The following is a 6,299-nucleotide window of genomic DNA, read 5'->3' on the forward strand; positions in this document are numbered from 1 at the left end:
CATGTAGACCACAGGAAATACCGGGCTACAACTGTAGCCAAATACCCCGGGGCAAGGGAGGGTTACCCCCTGCCTGACTCCGGAATCCCCTGTGTGACATCTGGGCTAAACCCTGGTCTAGCAATGGCCCTAGAGTTACTAGATGCCCCTGATTTTAAATGAATAATCTTCTATTCATATATTTCCAGCTCTATAGTATATTATGTCGGCCCACTACTAAAGAACATCATTATTCCATTGATCCAAATTCTGTTTTGAGAATTCTACCAATAACTCAGATCTGAATTCTACAGAAGATACATAAATGGGTAAAGGTACATCAGACACTTTAATCTGAGAGGCTCAGATCAGGATGATATATATTTTAGGGGTGGGCAACTTGTGGTCCTCCCAATGTTTTGACCTACAACTCCCATCATCCTTCACCATTAGCTATGCTGGCTAGCGCTGATGGGTGTTATAGGCCAAAACGTCTGGAGGGCCACAAGTTGCCCACCCCTGATAGATTAGAGAGAGAGAGAGATGGATGGATAGATGGATAAATATAGTGTGTGTGTGTTATACAATACATGGTACTGTGGAGATAGTGTTGGATTTAAACATGAAAAACATATCTTCAAATCCCTATTCACCATGAAATTCAAGTAGAAGTAGACTAGACAAAAACAACAAAATGCAGTTGGCACTTATTAAACATCATAAATCCATTATCTGGAAGTCAGTTCTATAAAACTGGTGGGGCTTACTTCCAAGTAATGTCTTTAGTAGCAGTGTGTTTTCAGCTAATCCAGGAGGATATGTAGTAAAAACAAGTTAAGAGTTGTAAAGTACTCTTTGTACACCAGAAAATGTTATTTCCAGTAATGATAACAATAATCATACTGATGATGATGGGTTGCTTCCATTATAGAGGTACTGCTGTCAGAAAGCAAGGATTGGCTGTGGCTCTCAGACAATGCAAGTTGCTGCATGTTTACTCAGAAGTAAGTCCTGCTGTGTTCAATGGGGCTTATTCTCAGGTAAGCGTGCATGGGATTGCAGCCATAGTGTATAATTGATGGGAAACCTGTTTGTTGCTGTGTAAAAGGATTAATGAAAACAAGCCCAGTGGACATATCTTTACCTTTCTTGGTTACATTTAGGTAACACAAACATATTTTGCTTCTTCATATTTGAATGAGGCTTTCTATGACTGTATTTAAGAATCCTTGATGTGGTACTTAAGCTAGGGCTATAATTGCTTCAGTTTTCATTTAGGTCAGTTTAAATGACACTTAAATAAGCTAATTTATTGATACAAGCTAAACGACTTTAGCCTTCAGATAAACAATGTTACAATGAATTTCCATTGGTTGAACTATTCTGATTTTAAATAGGCTTTGTTAAATCTGTGCAGTTTTTCTAGCCAAGACCAAACTCCTGTTTTCCAGATGACAAGTTATTTGCTTTGGTTTTCTGCTTAATCTTATTTGCAGTGCCATTCAACTTACATGGTACAAAAGCACTCAGTGCTGAGCATTGCCAGATCAAGATTTTTTTAAAAAAGTTATATTCTAGCTCTAATGCAAAGGATACTTGAGAGCTGACATGTGTGCAAATGGGCTCTTGGTGTAGTGTGAGGATTAGGCAACGTGCAGGTGGGAACTGCAGCAAAATGTTGAAGTGTATCCCCACCCCCCTAGTGCTGCTGTTGTTCAGGGCTGCAGCCTACCTCGACAGGAGCCTTGTAGTGCTCTTCAGGCTTGTGGGAAGCAGAGCCAGCTCCAGGTTTGTCAGAGCCGTTGTTACCAGGTCTTGCTCCTCATCCTCTTCCTCATCATTTCTACCACCTGTTTGCCTGACAGGCAGAAAACAAGTGAACAAGTAGGCAGTGGCATCGACTGCTCCTCCTTCTCACCACCACCATTGTCTGAGCCAGAGCCAGAGGCGGGTGAATAAGCAGGTTGCAATGGTGAAGAGGAGGAACAACCCCAGGGTGCTCTGGCCAATGGGCCTATGGCAGGTGCCTGAGCATGAGTGAGCAAAAATCCTTTCCGACACACAACTCCTGGTTCCACCCCTCGCCTTTGGCTTTTTTTGCTCACTCGTTACCTGGGGTGCCTGAGCATGCCTGCCCTTGATGCTGGCCCAGGTGGGGAGGGGAATTTCAGAAGGGTGGGAAGGGAAAAGGGCCACCTTTTTCTTTTCTCACCCCCTTGAATTCTTTCCTCTCGGTGGTATATAGAGCTAAATGGCCCAGGTTGGTTTCCAGTCCCAAATCTGAGCATTGTATTGTTTTATAGCGGCAAAGAGAGAATGGGAAATGACAGGTGATGCTTAGAGCTAAATTCCATGGCTATATTTCATTTCAGAGGTTGCAATAGGAGAAGCGACATTTCTGTGGTCCTGTTTTTCTGACTATTTGCATGTGGGAGGGTGGGGCGGGGAAAGATGTATGGAAGTCAGAATAGCAGTTAGCACTGCAATAAATCACATTGCCTCTGACTTAAACAGCTGTATGCTGTCAGCAAAATGAAATGTTTAAGAAAAAGGCTCCAAAGAGATTCCCCCCACAAACCCAAACACATCATTCTCATTAAGGTTATATATTCAGTAGTGTCCCTCTCCCATCACCCCCCACCCCCAAGCAACTAGCGTCTGCTCAGTGTTACAGCTTTATTTTAAGTTAAGATAGAGGACCAGGGTGTTTTTCACCCTGCTTTTTTCTTATTTGCATAACAGTATATGAAGTCTGGGAGTTAGATCTGAGAGACCTCAGCCATGTGCACACACAGGGTGGCCTTTGGCAAATCACTTTTGCTGTCAGCCTGTGCACAAAGAATAAGTAACCAGCCCAGAGTGTCCTCAAGATGGCAAACTTTTTTGCACAATAAAGCATTCTACTTAAGTTCATAACAGCAGCAACAAAACCCATCAGGGGGATCATTCTGATCTTCATCAGAAGGAGTCAGATGGCACCCTTTGTGATCATTTCAGCTGAAATGAGTCGGATTCACTCTGGCGTACAGATGCTTATTTCAGCATGGGGACATCGTGCTTTTAAAACATCATCAGCCATTGTTTGGAAAAGACGAATGTTTCTGAAAGTGAGAAAAAAGACTTCATTCAAAAAAACGGAGTGGAAAATGTGCCTTAACAATAGATCTTTATAGAAAAGGGCACCAGACTGCTATCCATGATCCACTGCTCATGGGATTGTATCGTTCTGAGTCAGCTGGCCCAGGCAGGAATAACAATCAGAGTTCTGTACGACAATAATTGCTTGCCAAGGCACTAATTGGAACAAATTGCCCCCAGGGATAGCAACTAAACAGAGAGGGCTACAACTTGCCGCGATTTTCGCACTAGTGAATGAGTGTCCATTTCTCAAATACTGCAGTTGAGATTTGAAGCAACACAGAAATGTAAAAATTACCAGCAGGTACCATCAGGGCAGAAATGCAAAAAAAAGATGTGGGCAAATGACTTTCAAGGTGTCCATCTCTGAAGGAAGCATTCCATGCTAATACATTATGTTATTCTGTAAGAAGCATGCTGTAAGAAGCAACTCCCAGCATTTCCAACTAGTCCATGTTGGCTAAGGCTGATGGGAGTTAAAGTCTAAAACACCTGGGGCTTGTCTATATGGGTTATTTACCCCGACCTAAATGCGCATATTCACGTTTTAGGTTACATGATGCAGCCGTCCATTCGCTGCAGCGCCAGGTTTTAACTGCGATAATGCGCATCTTCGCATTTGTAATTTACCACGACTTTTAGATCACATCTGAGTTCGCACCACATTATGGCTATGCGTCTTTGGGGGAGTTAAATCGGATTTTGAAATGAGGGCGGCGCTTTGAGGATAGGGTAACGTGATTGGCTGATTTCCTGATTTCACAGCAATTGGCTGCCTCGTTCATTTGCGCCGATTTTAGTTTGAAGTCTCTCTGCGGAGCTCTGCAGAGAAAGCTTCTTAAAACAAATTTATTCCTGTATTTATATATATATTTATTGTATTTCTGTACCACCCAATATGCAAAGCTCTCTGGGCGGTTCACAAAAAGAAAGAGGGGGAAACGGGCAGCCAGACAAGGAGATGCGTTCTGCTGCCTCATTCCTTTCCCTCTGTAGCCCTGTTCCTTTCCCCCCTCCCCTGCTCCCGGTTTGTGTGTTATATGAATCTGTGGAGCTCCGCAAATAAGATTTATAGCTTTGTTCGCTTCTAGTCTTTATCATCGTATATAGAATAATGCCATAATGCGCACGTGCACATTAATAACTCACTATTAAAAAATTCAGGAAATAAATTGGTGTTGCTGCTGCAGTGTGATGCTCTTTACCTACATTTAAATAAATGAAAATTCGGTTAAAATTAAATGAAAAGCAATGCCGCTGTCGTATAGACGGGGGCCTAGATGACAACCTAGTTGAGGAAGGTTGCTTTGGGGAGATATGGTTTATTTACCAGGAGCAGGGCCTTTTTTGTGGTGGCTCCATAGTGTGGAATACTTTCCCCTAGGCAGCGTGTTTGTGTTCTTCCATAAAACATCATCAGATGAGCATTTTATCGCATGCTCATTACTGGCCCATCATGGATTTTCACAGGTCCTTTTGATGCTGCTGTCTGCCTCCCGCGCATCTCCCGCTCCTCCTGGTAATTTTTCCATCATAAAATAAGACAGCAAAAAAATTCAATTCTGGGGGCTATAGCAAAACTTGCCATCATTCCTTGCTGTGTGAAGGAGAAGCAGTGCAATAAAAACTCCCACTGAATGGGCCATGTGGTCTTTGCTTGCTTTCTCTGTCTTCCCTGTGTGAAGAGCCCCCCCCCCCCAATCATCTGATGACGCTCATAGACATATTTATTCTGTCAGGACTTTGGGGATGAGTGGAGATTCTTAACTGTTTTTATATAGCTTCAAAGTTTGGTGTTTATTTTAGTTGTAGTGTTGATCTATTTCATTTATTTATTTATATTTATTAAAACATTTGTATCCACCCTATAATCACTAGGATCTTTGGGTGGTGTTCAGATAAAATCATACAAACAGCATAAAACAATACATATACACAGCTAAAATAAATAAACAAACCATTAATCAAGTAAAATCAGTATAGGATTTAAAAAGCAATAGAAATTAAAACTAAGTGCATCCTTTTTGAATTTAGCCATAAAAGGCGTTGTTAAAAAGTGGTGTTTTAATTTGGCGCCGAAATGAGGTCAGCTCCGGTGCCAGTCAAGCCTCCAAGAGGAGGGCATTCCATAGCTGAGGTGCCACAACAGAGAAAGTCCTCTCCCATGTCCCACCATAGTGTATGTCTCATGTTGGTGGGACGTGGAGGAGGGCTCCTCCAAGAGATCTCAAGTTTCAGGCAGACATATATAGGGAGATGTGCTTCCTCAAGTATCGAGGTCCCAAGCTGTTTAGGGCTTTAAATGTCATTACCAACACCTTGAATTCCGACCAGAAGCATATAGGCAGTCAGTGCAATTCCTTTAAGACCGGTGTTATATAGTCTTTGTAGGATGTCCCTTTCAGCAGTCTAGCTGTGCACAAACTGCAACTTCTGAGTTGTTTTCAAGGGCAGCCTCACGTAGAGTGTGTTGTAGTAGTCTAATCGGGACATTACCAGTGTATGCACTACTGTGGCTAGGTTGTGCCTGTCCAGGAAAGGCTGTAGCTGGTGGATCAGCCGAAGCTGGCCCCAAGTACTCTGAGCCACGGAATTCACCTGGGCCTCCAGTGACTACTCCTAAGCTATGCACCTGCTCCTTCAAAGGGAGTGCAACCCCATTGAGGACAGATTGCTTACCTAATTCCCAGACTCTGGAACCACCAATCCACAGAGCTTCCATCTTATCAGGATTCTTGTACCTTGTGCACAGTTTTCTGTTGAAAGGTAGTCTATAAACTTTGTAAATAAATAAATGATTGCTTGTAAGGGTGTTGTTTTCAGTTGTTATTTGACACTAGAACAATTATAATTTCACTGGACACATCCAGACTTTATAATAGGTTACAACCTCTTTGGCCTTGAGGGCCACATGTGGTACTGGATTACAGGCATGCACGCACGCACACACACACACACATACACACACACACACACACACACACACGTGTGCACATATAACCTCTGCTTATATATGGCACTTCATTAGAATAAAACTTGCAAAGATAGAACTGAACAAGCACATCTTTAGTAAGAATTAAAATTTTACAAAAATAGATAGCAGTTTCCCGACACAAATAAATGCAGCAAATAATCCTGAGTCCACTTTGCAGTTAGCCAGCCCCAATATTTCTCCAATTCCG

The sequence above is a fragment of the Elgaria multicarinata genome, chromosome 9 (assembly GCF_023053635.1).
Source record: "Elgaria multicarinata webbii isolate HBS135686 ecotype San Diego chromosome 9, rElgMul1.1.pri, whole genome shotgun sequence".
Lineage (NCBI taxonomy): Eukaryota > Metazoa > Chordata > Lepidosauria > Squamata > Anguidae > Elgaria > Elgaria multicarinata.